The sequence below is a fragment of the Eleutherodactylus coqui genome, chromosome 2, assembly GCF_035609145.1.
Source record: "Eleutherodactylus coqui strain aEleCoq1 chromosome 2, aEleCoq1.hap1, whole genome shotgun sequence".
In the NCBI taxonomy this organism is placed as follows: Eukaryota; Metazoa; Chordata; class Amphibia; order Anura; family Eleutherodactylidae; genus Eleutherodactylus; species Eleutherodactylus coqui.
In genome coordinates, this window is record NC_089838.1 from 136,318,519 (window position 1) to 136,331,094 (window position 12,576).

Here is a 12,576-nt window from a genome sequence, read left to right on the forward strand (position 1 = left end):
ACGGTGCGGGAAAAAACTGCAGCATGTCCTATCTTTGGGCATTCCCTCAGAGTGCATTGCCCATTGTTTTCAATGGGGCTGAAAAACACATTGCACGACATGCGATGTGAACGAGAGTGCGATGCAAGGTTTCCCATTGAAAACAACTGGTAAACAGTTACCAATCCTCAACCATGCCAAAGGATCACAACCTCACCCAAGTGATGGCAGGGGTTTTTGTTATAAAATGCCTCGCATCCGTTGGTACATTGCACGTGCACGATATTGGGCCAAGTCTCACAGCCTGATATCAAGCTCGGCCGTGTGTAGGAAGCCTTAAAGGGGTTGTCCCGCGAAACAAAGTTGGGGTATACACTTCTGTATGGCCATATTAATGCACTTTGTAATATACATTGTACATTAATTATGAGCCATACAGAAGTTATTCACTTACCTGCTCCGTTGCTGGCGTCCTCGTCTCCATGGTGCCGTCTAATTTTCAGCGTCTAATCGCCCGATTAGACGCGCTTGCGCAGTCCGGTCTTCTCCTTTCTGAATGGGGCCGCTCGTGCCGGAGAGCTGCTCCTTGTAGCTCCGCCCCGTCACGTGTGCCGATTCCAGCCAATCAGGAGGCTGGAATCGGCAATGGACCGCACAGAAGACCTGCGGTCCACCGAGGGTGAAGATCCCGGTGGCCATCTTCGCAAGGTAAGTAAGAAGTCACCGGAGCGCGGGGATTCGGGTAAGTACTATCCGTTTTTTATTTTAAACCCCTGCATCGGGTTTGTCTCGCGCCGAATGGGGGGCTATTGAGAAAAAAAACCCGTTTCGGCGCGGGGCAACCCCTTTAAGCCGCCTTCACACAGGCAAGAAAATTGTGTGAGATTTGTGAATTGCGAGACGCCCAAATCTTCCACGAATATGAATCCCATGCTTTTGAATGGGGTCATACACATGAGCGATACAAATCGCGGCATCTTTGTTCTATCTTTGTGCGTGCTCTCACAAAGCATCTCCCATTGTTTTCATTGGGGCCGGCGTCAGCATTGCACCATGTGCTAGTTGCAAGTGGTGCACTGTTTCCCCTTTGAAAACAATGGGAGAAACTCTGCGATCCTCTGCCGCAGCGGAGGATCACTTCTTCACCAAAGCGTCGTTGGCAAGCGCGATATGGGAGCTTGAGTCACGCCCCAACATTGCTCTCACCTGTGTGAAGGTAGCCTTACTGTTGATTCTTTATCTATGTCTGCTGTTTGTTCCAAGCATCTACTACTCTTTCAGTAAGATATTTTCTGACATTCCTTCTGATTTCCCCCCAACTAACCTCAGATTCTGACCACTTGTTCTAGGGTTCAGCTACCTAATAAAACTTTTCCATTCTTGACCTTATTTATACCTTTAACATATTTAAAGGTTTTGATCACGTCCCCCCTCTCCCTTCTCCCCTCCAGGTTATACAAATTAAATTCTTTCCTGGTAAGTTTTGTTCATGGGACCTCTCATCATTTCTGTGTTTGTTCTATTTTATCAATGTATTTTTGTAGATGAGATCTCCAGAACTGAACACAGTATTCTAGACGTGACTCACCAGAGCTCTATACAGTGGGATCACAATCTCTCTCTTTCTACTGGTTACACTTCGTTATATAGCTGAGCATCCTACTGGCTTTCCCAGCTGCCTGACTGCACTCAGGACTCATTTTGAAGCTGTCAGAAATCAGAACCCCAAAATCCTTCTCTACTGAAGTCCTGGATAACACGGAACAGCCGATATGATACTCAGGAGGATTCCTTCTCCCCAATTGCATTATTTTACATCTAGAAATCTTGAACTGTAGCTTTCATTGTGCTTACATATGCAAATGTATGTGTCCCTCTGGCATCTTTACTTCTGTTTTTTCTTTTAGGGTATGTTCCCTGGAGGCACAAATGCAGCGTATTTTCCAGAGCCGAACTGTTTGCATTTACAGTCGTACCGTAGCATAATGGATGAGATGTTACTAAGTCTCATCCACACAATGCGAAAACCACCCGCTGCATAAATTGAGCTGTGGGGCAGATTTCAAGTCCAGAGCAGGACAGATTATACTGCAGCGAGTGCTCATGTAATACATGCAATTTTGCCACGTTTGGTGCAGATTTTCCAGAGCAGATGGCATGTCCCATGGGGCTGCCTCACACAAGCATATGGTCAGCGTGTATTATGCGTGCAGCTTTTGTGCACGTTATACGCAGTGCCAATCTCCTATGTTGCCACTCAAATGAGGTCTGCGACATATGCGCACAAATAAAGTTGCAGCATGCTCTACCTTAGTGCATATTATGCGCGGAAACACGCCAAGATAGTGCATGGGGATTGGCGGCATGTCGTGGGTGTACTTGCTGCATTCTCATGTGGTGCACAGCTAATTACAACCGTCTGAGCCCAGCCCTTAGAGCGGCTTCAAACGAACGTATTTGCGTGCGGAATGCGCAGAGAATAGTAGCCATTGATCTCACTAGATTAGTTCTGGTTTTTGCGCACACAAAAAAAAAAATAAGACCTGCTTTATTTTTGTGCATATTTACACAGCAAAGGTCCACATAGTAGTCTGTGGAAAATGCGCAATTCCATGAAAAAAATACATGGACCTCTTTAGGCTAAATAGCCTTTTAAATCAGGGTGGGTGTGAGTATATACGTTCTCACAGTGTGCGTATATATGTTCCCATAGTGTGAGTATATACGTTCTCACAGTGTGAGTATACACGTTCTCACAGTGTGGGTATATACGTTCCCATAGTGTGAGTATATATGTTCTCACAGTGTGAGTATATACGTTCTCACAGTGTGAGTATACACGTTCTCACAGTGTGGGTATATACGTTCCCATAGTGTGAGTATATATGTTCTCACAGTGTGAGTATATACGTTCTCATTGTGCGAGTATATACGTTCTCATGTGAGAATATACGTTCTCACAGTGTAAGTATATACGTTCTCACATTGTGGGTATATACGTTCTCACAATGTGAGTATATACGCTCTCATAGTGTGAGTATATATGTTCCCATAGTGTGAGTATATATGTTCCCATAGTGTGAGTATATATGTTCCCATAGTGTGAGTATATGCGTTCTCACAGTGTGGTTATATAAGTTCTCATAGTGTGAGTATATACATTCTCACAGTGTGCGTATATATGTTCCCATAGTGAATAATAATAATAAACTATAGTGTATATACGTTTTCACAGTGTGAGTATCTATGTTCTCACAGTGTGGGTATATACGTTCCCATGGTGTGAGTATATACTCACAATGTGAGTATATACATTCTCATAGTGTGGATATATACGTTCTCACAGTGTAAGTATATACGTTCTCACAGTGTGGGTATATACGTTCTCACAGTGTGGGTATATACGTTCTCACAGTGTGAGTATATACGTTCTCATAGTGTGAGTATATATGTTCTCACAGTGTGGGTATATACGTTCTCACAGTGTGGGTATATATGTTCCAATAGTGTGAGTATATACGTTCTCACAGTGTGAGTATATACGTTCTCATAGCGTGAGTATATATGTTCTAATAGGGTGAGTATATACATTCCAATAGTGTGAGTATATACGTTCTCACAGTGTGAGTATATACGTTCTCATAGTGTGAGTATATACGTTCTTACAGTGTGAGTATATACGTTCTCACAGTGTGGGTATATATGTTCCCATAGTGTGAGTATATACGTTTTCACAGTGTGAGTATCTAAGTTCTCACAGTGTGGGTATATACGTTCCCATGGTGTGAGTATACACGTTCTCACAGTGTGGGTATATACGTTCCCATGGTGTAAGTATACACGTTCTCACAGTGTGAGTATATACGTTCTCATAGTGCGAGTATATACGTTCTCACGGTGTGAGTATATCATTCTCACAGTGTGAGTATATACGTTCTTATGTGAGTATATACGTTCTCGTAGTGTGAGTATATCATTCCCACGGTGTGAGTATATACGTTCTCATGGTGTAAGTATATATGTTCTCGCGGTGCGAGTGTATCTACGTTTGCGGTGCATATAGACATGTTGTACATCCGTGCTCACTGCGTTTTTCACTCATTAATAGGAAGCAGCAGCGAGTGGTGGCCGCTTTCTCACCTCCCATAGAAAACAAGGTGCGCAAAATAAAAATGTAGAATTACTTTATTTCCTTAACGAGCCAACAGACTTTACGGGGTGATTTGGGTCGGTTTGGGGTGACTGCCCACTACAGATCTTTGTCACTGTGAAATCTGCAGCGTTGTTTTAATCTCCAAGGGTCTATGGGATGGGTTAATGTTAAAATCGCGATCGTGCAAAATCACGATTTCGCTGTACATTGCGGTTTTTTTCCGCAATGCGTTTTTAACATTGGAAAGCCCAATAGACACCTGAAAAAAAAAAAACCGCAGCAAATTCGCAAACACCAGCGGGTAGTCACCCTGAGGGGGCAGCTTTATTTTTGACAACACTGGCTGAGGTACAACACGTATCTGGGGGCGTATTCTGTCCGTAAAAAATACGGAAAGCAAATACGGCGGCGTGAATGGGGCGAAGGGGCTGCAGCTCCACGTACTGCGATGTGATGTCCAGCAGTATCTACAGCCCCTTTGTGCAGATTATCTGCAGCGCCCCCCACTGGCCGGATAGCCGGGGAAGGAATAGCCGGCTGCACCCACCACTACCTGCGGAGAACTTCGGAGCCGCCGGCTGCCGCTAGTCATGGACTGAGCCGCAGGTAAGACCCCCACACTGCACTACAGGGACGCCCGGCACAGCAGCTTCCTCTCCGGCCTGGGATGGGGATGAAGCCGCCAAAACGTCGGCTTCCTCCTCTTCCTCCCTCCCCCCGCCGGCGGCACCGGAAGCAGGGGGAGCACCGGAGAGCAGGCGCAGTCCCCGCACTAGCAGGCCGATCCCCCAGCTAGGCCCGGGCCGCTTCCTGGTTACCAGCTGCCGTTGTCAGGGAGGGAGGAGAACGAGAGCGGGTCACGGCGGAGGGTCAAAGGGGAAAGGTCAGCCACCCAGCATCCTCCGGGTTGGAAACACAGCCATCTTGGTTCTGCGAGACAAGAAAATTCATGCGGTGAGTGGTTTTTAGTCGCCGGAGCCGCCAGCCGGAGTCTTCTCCCTCCCCGGCCGGGCTCCGAGTTCTGGCGGGGAAGGCCGTGGCGAAGAGCCGGGCTCCGGCGGCCGGGGGGACGGGAGCGGGAAGGAGGCCGCGGCGGCTTTTGTCTGGATGTGGTGGTGGAGGAGGAGGAGGCGACTGTACGGCACAGCGGTGCGGGGAGAGGATGCGGGGGGCACGGAGCCGGCGGGGGGCGCTACTCCAGCCGCAGGCTGCGCCGAGGCCTACGGGATGCTGGCGGCAGGGATGGAGGACGGGCGCTCAGGCCGCTGGTATTGGGCGGCCGGCAGGTGCGGGGCTCCAACGGTCACATCCTGCGGTGTAGGCCGGCGATGGTGGGACAGAGGCAGCATCCATCACCGGTCCACAGCCCCCAGGTGAGAGCATCTCCTGGCAATGCAATGGGACTGGTTGCTATGGGTGACCGCCGCCATCACTGTCACCGCCACGTTGGCTTTCACCCCAGTGTTGGCTGTGACCGCTTGGTGACATCTTATGACCCCAGCGTCATCTTACGTGGAGAAGTGACGATATGATAACGGCTCTGGCGGCTGCGCTACCACCAGCGCATAGCTGGCATTTGGCCGCCGACGGCCCATTATTTTACCCGGACGCTGAATAGGAGCACTTTAGCTTTTTTTTTCATTAATTTTTCCTTGGGGTTTGTGGAACAAATATGTCAGAAAAATGTCACCAGCGACCGAAGAGACTGCTGTAGTAAGAAAGCTGGTTGCTATGGGCAACAGGGCCGCCGAGCTGGGAATACGGACTATAAGTTGTATGAAGGAGCGCTCGCTACGGACTGTGGGGCCATGAGGATTACTCCGGCATCTTACTTGGTCAAGTTCATAACTTTTTCAAAAAGTTTAGGGCACTTTTACACGGAACGGTTGTCGCTCAGTATATTGTTGATCATGCAAAACTCCGCCATAATCGTCCAGGATGAGCGCGGGCCATGAGCCGTACACTTATCACGCGGTTTGTGCGACCGATAATCGGCCTGTATGAACCGCCGGCAGTTAGTTTTATGAATGATCGCCTGTATACTCTGACAGGAGGCGGGAGAGATCAGCGGTGGGCTCCAACGCCCTTCAGTGGGCGATTATTGCTCCTGTGTGAAAGCACGGGGACGATAATCTGTGGGCCGACTGGGCGCTCACATTCCCGATGATCGTCCCGTGTAAAAGTACCTTTATGTATAACTTTCCAGCAGCTGCATAGGGTGGTAAAACTGGTGCAAACGCCTGACGGTCTGTAAGTGTGTGCGTGCTCTGTACCCTGTTTGTGTGTGTGTGCGTGTGCGCCCGTGCTCAGTACCCATTACCCGGTCTGTAAGTGCGTGTGCGCGCTCGGTACACATTCTGTAAATGCGTGAGTGTGCTTGGTACACAGTCTGTAAGTATGCGTGCGTTCAGTACCATGCGTGTGCGCGCGCGCGTAATCGGTACCCGGTCTGTAAGGCCCCCTGTCCACAGCCGAAGGAGGAGTAACGCTGGAGATATTCCGCCAAGGGGGGAGCGCTAACAGGCTCACCGTGGAAAATCGCAGTGATCGCAGCATGCCACGATTTAAAGTTTGTGAGCGGAGCATCGCTATGATTCTCCTCCACTCATGGGCGCCGGAGCTGTGCTTTCCATAGCAACGCCATGGAGAGCTTCACAAAGCGTGATTCACTGTCATCGCCCGTGGACAGGCAGCCTAAGTTTGCGCGGACTCAGTAGCCGGTCTGTAAGTGGGTGCACGCTCGGTACTCTGCCTTCTCGCTACCCTGTGTGCGGCACAACATAATCTCCCTTGCCCGCTGATGGCACTTCTTGTTACGGAGGATATAGGAGGTCTATAGTCTGTGACTTGGGGTGCGTTCTCACTCCTGGGCTTTGTACTATTTACATGTAAAAATGACATCATTAAGTAAACTTTTATTTGTAATTTTTCAAAATTGCCAAACCCCCCAAAGTTACCCTGTGTGGACCTGGAAATGTGTGTTTGCTTCATTTTGTCACTTTGTGTTGCAAGAGACTTTCCTATTGATGTATGTGGGATGTCGGATGTGAACGAGTCTAGAAGTGATAATGACCTCTGTGTTGGAGGGTTTGGCGCCTCCGGAGAGATCTGACTGGTGGAAGCCGGGCTAATCCAATTCTAGTTAGTTGGGTCCGTCTAGAACCGTTTGGTTCCATCATAGGACGGATCCGGCTTTACCTTTTTTTTCTTTATTTTTAATTTTCTGTTTGTTCCTATGATAAAACAGAAAACCAAATGCCGGTGTGAACAGTCGTATGTAGATAATCATTGAAAGAGATCTGCCAAAGCGGATGCAAAGGAAAAGTGGCGCAATTGCAGGACGGTCAATCAATTTTCTTTATTTTTCAAGGACCCTTTAGAAAATGAAAGCAGTGACGTGATTGGTTGCCATCAGTAACTACCCCACCTTTTCTCCGCACCCATTTTGATACATGTCCTCTGCCTGTTTAAATTGTTGATTCCACCCTTGTAGGAAGACCGCAAGCCTACAGTTGTGTTCACGGGGTAGTCGTAGCCACCATCTTTAGCTGCGCTCCAAGGAATTCCGTTGACATATAACCGATACGTTTTCTTTATTTTGTTGGCAAGGATAGTGCGGCAGATAATGCGATCCTTGGTATAAAAAATGGAAACCCGACAGAAGAGTAACTGTAGTGTAAACAGAGTCCGCAGTCAGGTCTTACTCATACATGGAGACCTTCCTGGTGTGTGCAAAAGGTTCTACAGCGGTGCACAACGTCCCGGGAAGGATAACACTGCAGCTACAACCAGCGATGGAGCGTGGCACAAATTTTTTTTTTTCAGGTTCTATATGAGAATCGGAGACCCCCCATAGAGGTGCTTGGAGCCTCCCAGTCCGGCTTACTGGTGCTTGGAGCCTCCCAGTCCGGCTTACTGGTGCTTGGAGCCTCCCAGTCCGGCTTACTGGTGCTTGGAGCCTCCCAGTCCGGCTTACTGGTGCTTGGAGCCTCCCAGTCCGGCTTACTGGTGCTTGGAGCCTCCCAGTCCGGCTTACTGGTGCTTGGAGCCTCCCAGTCCGGCTTACTGGTGCTTGGAGCCTCCCAGTCCGGCTTACTGGTGCTTGGAGCCTCCCAGTCCGGCTTACTGGTGCTTGGAGCCTCCCAGTCCGGCTTACTGGTGCTTGGAGCCTCCCAGTCCGGCTTACTGGTGCTTGGAGCCTCCCAGTCCGGCTTACTGGTGCTTGGAGCCTCCCAGTCCGGCTTACTGGTGCTTGGAGCCTCCCAGTCCGGCTTACTGGTCCTTATTGGTTGATGACAGCGCAGTTGTCTGATTCCAATGAAAGAAGTGCATGTCTATCTGCAGGGTCCCCCAAGGGGAAACTCTCTTGCTTCTAGGTTGTATTGTAGCAAGCCTATGGCATCATAGCGGTAACTTGCTCCTTGCCTGAACCAAACTGCCGGTGGAGGCGGCTTTCACACATGCCCATGCACTCTGCCTTTGACCGCCCCACCAATTCCTGCACAGCAAAACTGCAAATTACTGTGGATGTGTAATGTGGTTTTGGCTTTGTGTGTTTTATAGGTGAGATTAGTGAGGCTATGCAGGCAAGAAAACTATGTATCAAAACTATGGTAATTTGTATTAGAGCCGCGTGCACACGGGCGGGTCGGATTCCGCACCTCTATTTTCGTCGTCGTCTTTTCTGTACAGCAGATGGTCCACACGGCTCGCTGTTGGACATGCGCAATACTTTTTTTTTTTTTTAAACTCCTGCTTTTCCTGGGAAATCTGCGTCCTGTCCTCAATTCACATTACGGACTGGTCAGACGGCATGCCGCAATTTTTTTTTCATCCACAAGTAGAAACCACAATTGCTTTTCGCTCGTGTGCATGAAGAATCATTTTCGCATTGCCCGCGCTGGATTCTGCAATTCAAATCTGCCTGTGTGCATTCAGCCTAAGGCCTCATGCACATGGCACGTGCAGATTACGCATGCGGATTTCCGCCGAGGATGACCGAGTCATTGCGTAAATGCTCGCGGGAGATCGCAGATGCAATGGATTTTCCGCATGGATGCACAGCGGATCACCCACGTGGGGAAAAAAAAATCGCAAGCCTAATGGTGCCTACCCCCACCTCCCTACCTGGTCTCCAAGCAATCGGAGAAGTAGCCGCATACAAATCGTGAATGCATCTGCTATTACATTGTGGATCGAAGGCTTCCATAGAGATCAATGGAGCCTGTCTTTGCGGAATCCACGCTAAAATGGCGCTTGCGATTTATTTTCCGCTCGCACAATCTGCAAATCAAATCTGTGTGTGTTTGGAGCTGAGGACGCTGCATGCTTTCCTTTGGGTGACTTGAACAGTCGCTCTCCTGCGTTGGTGAAAATTGCGGGATCTGCAATTCAAATCCGCCCGTGTTCGTGAGGCCTAAAGCGGAGTCCTGCTGAGTGGTAACTATCTGCATGGCACAAACTCTGAACAACCTCATGGGGAGATGCAAAGAATGTTGTAACTGGTCGCCTAGAACGTCTTGCTAACTGTTACACATGTAATAACAATATTTCTCTGTTGAGCTGCAGGACATGCAGGCGCTATATGAAGGAGCGTAATAAATATTTGGAACTGTTTTACGCGAATCTCACATGGGCGTCTTGTCATTGTACGCAAAACACGGTTAGCAGCCCAATGATTTCTATTGGGCCAGACATACCTGAGTTTTTTTTTTTTCTTTTCTGCCTGCAAATTACTCATGCAAAAACAATTGCGGCATGTCTTGTGGCATCCATACACGCCAGGACAGTGAGTGGGGATTGTTGCTCAGCAAGCATGCATGTCATTGCTTACTTGCTGCGTGCAGCTACTTCCGGCCGTACTGTAACAGACCTGTGGGGTGTAGGATAAACCTCTTGTTCTTTGCAGAATGGTCACTTAAGGGCCATTTACACTGACGATCATCACTCAGAATTTGTTCAAACGCATGAAAATGAGCGCTAATCGTCCCGCGTCAATGCAAAAAAATCGTTTACTATTCGGTTACTTTTTGTTATCGCTGAGTTTCAGTCAGCATAGAAAAAAACATTGCGGGATTCTTGCTGCGGGTAAACGCTCCCTACTCAGCTCTTCACATAGAAGGGGAGCTGCTGAGTGAGAAGCCCTCGGCCGAGCGGTGATCTCTGACTGTCTAAACGCTTGGCGTGAGCGCTGACCGCCTTAGCGGTGACATCAGTGATACGGCCGCTTGGCTAAAGCAGTAATGGGCCTGAGGCAGAGGGTCTTCTTCCATGGGCAGATTAGTGCCTGCACTGATTGATGGGTGGTTGTCCACAGACGGGGCGGATTCTCGCAAGCGCATTTCCACCACGGGTGATCTTTTAAAGTCACCGCGATGACCTATCCGCAGCATGCCGCGATTTTTAGCCGCAAGCGAAAAATCCTAATGGACATCGGGCTGTGCTTTCCATAGTTATTCTATAGAAAGAGTTTCAAGCGTGATCTGCGTGTGATTTATCGCTGCGGATCACGCTATGAACTATCACCCGTGGACAGCCAGCCTTGCATGGCACAGTTCTACTAGTGCAGAGGGTTGTGTGTGTGTACGCCACACAGTGATTTGGAACCAGCGCTCAAAAATGCAGTTGTTCACCTGACACGTTAGCAGGTTCTCAGTATATTACAGCGTGCACCGTCTATTATAGAATTACATTATAATGAACACTTCCCATAATTGGTAGTAGAAACGTTTACGGCAGCACATTCCGTTCTGTTCTAGTCATTGCTTTCAGTTTTTTTGACAGTTCTTTGGGGTCTAGACATGGTGGTGCCTTGCTGTCCAGGATGATATCTGGAGTTCTTCTGCATCCCCCACTCGGAGCGCATAGTGATCACTCGACATTTGAGCGGCCACCCTGCCATGTAATGCACACAACGGGTATCGCTCAAAACAGATCTTTTGAGCGAATCGTCGTCTAAACCAGGCTTTACAGCTCTGTTTGTCGTCCTTCTGTTGTTCCTCCTGTAAATGCTTGAGTAAGCTAGCACCTTTTGTCCTCCTTGTTGGTAGTGTATCCCCCTATACACTGTGACACAGCAGAAGTTTTGGGGAGGGTTTTCCCTTGTACTGCGACCTCTCATGGTAATAAGGGTAGTCGGGAGAAGATGACACAAGTGCACTTGGACTTGTTCTGAAGGGTACGGGATTGATTTATACAAATAGCAGTTTCACAGTATACTTGGATTACGGGGATTGCATTGTTCATTAGTGGGAGTTTAATGAGCTGCAGGACTCTGGGGAATGTCACATTTGGTGATGGTGTCCTGGAGATCCATCTGTGGTCACAGGCTTCTTTCTAACAATGCCTGGACTACATCAATGAGCCTTTCTGCTGACACTCACAGGGGAACTGATGGGACTTTGACGTTTCCTGCAGTGATTTATAGTTTAGAATAAGCATGCCCCTGGGGCTGGATGGAGATATTTCAGTAATACATTAGAGAATTGCTATCCCCAATATATTGTTGTTTACTGATAAAAGAAGGTATAAGACTAAAGGCCCATTTACACTGGACGATTATCGCTGAAAAATCTCTAATCAGTGATCGTTTTAGCGATAATCGGTGCGTTAAATGGGTGCGGGGCACTGGCTTTTCGGGCACTTTTAGCTGATCGTTAAAATCAAGCTCACCTAAAAATCATCACTCATTTTTATCAGTAGTTCTCCACGGGGAGTGCTGATAGCCTTGGAGAACAAAGGATCTAACCGCAGATAATAGCCTTGGGCTATTAGCTGCATTCATAGAAGGCTTCATTTGCATACATAATTGGTATTTAAGTAGCTGAGAAGCTACTTAAATACCAATTATTTTTTATGCAAAATAATTGTTCAAACTGTTGTTCAAGCGATTATCTGCTCGTGTAAATGGGCCTAACACCTTAAGGACCAGACACTTTTAGGGTTTTTACTCATGTGCTGGTTTTACTGCCCTATATTTTTCTTCCTTTAGCTATCAAAATTATTTTTGCTGCGTTTGTTTTTCTGTGACCTATAAAGCTATTTTTAAAATATTTTTCTTTTTGTGTTTTATTGGTGGTAAAAAGCTAAAAAAATGATTTCATTTATTTTTTGTTAACATTTATAGTTTATATTTTTAAATTAGTACATTTATGCTAAAATAAAGTATGTGAATGGGTTCCGCATTTTGTTTCAGACATTTTGATATATATTATGTATGGTTTTGTATACAGGGCTTTGGGTTAATTTCTTTTTTATGTATAAATTTTTATTTTATTCTGTAATTTTGTTTTACCTATTTATGCTTCTTTTTTCTATTTATGACCCCCATGATGTCATATAAGACCTCTGGGGGGCATTCAGATGTTTTTTTTAAATTTTTCTTTTATTTTACATTTTTCCACTGTAGCTGGCGCATCCATAGGAGCCCTAGTTAAGCCCCATTT

At 47.4% G+C, this 12,576-nt stretch overlaps 1 protein-coding gene across 1 annotated transcript in view; it reads left to right on the forward strand.

The window, feature by feature from the left end:
• Positions 1–4,973: 4,973 nt before the first annotated feature.
• The window catches only part of CNOT2 (CCR4-NOT transcription complex subunit 2), a 60,936-nt gene continuing 53,333 nt past the window's right edge, over positions 4,974–12,576 (forward strand). Inside the window, exon 1 of the mRNA XM_066591634.1 lies at positions 4,974–5,086. The gene's annotated coding sequence lies outside the window, so the exon portion shown is untranslated. The remainder of the gene's footprint in view (positions 5,087–12,576) is intronic.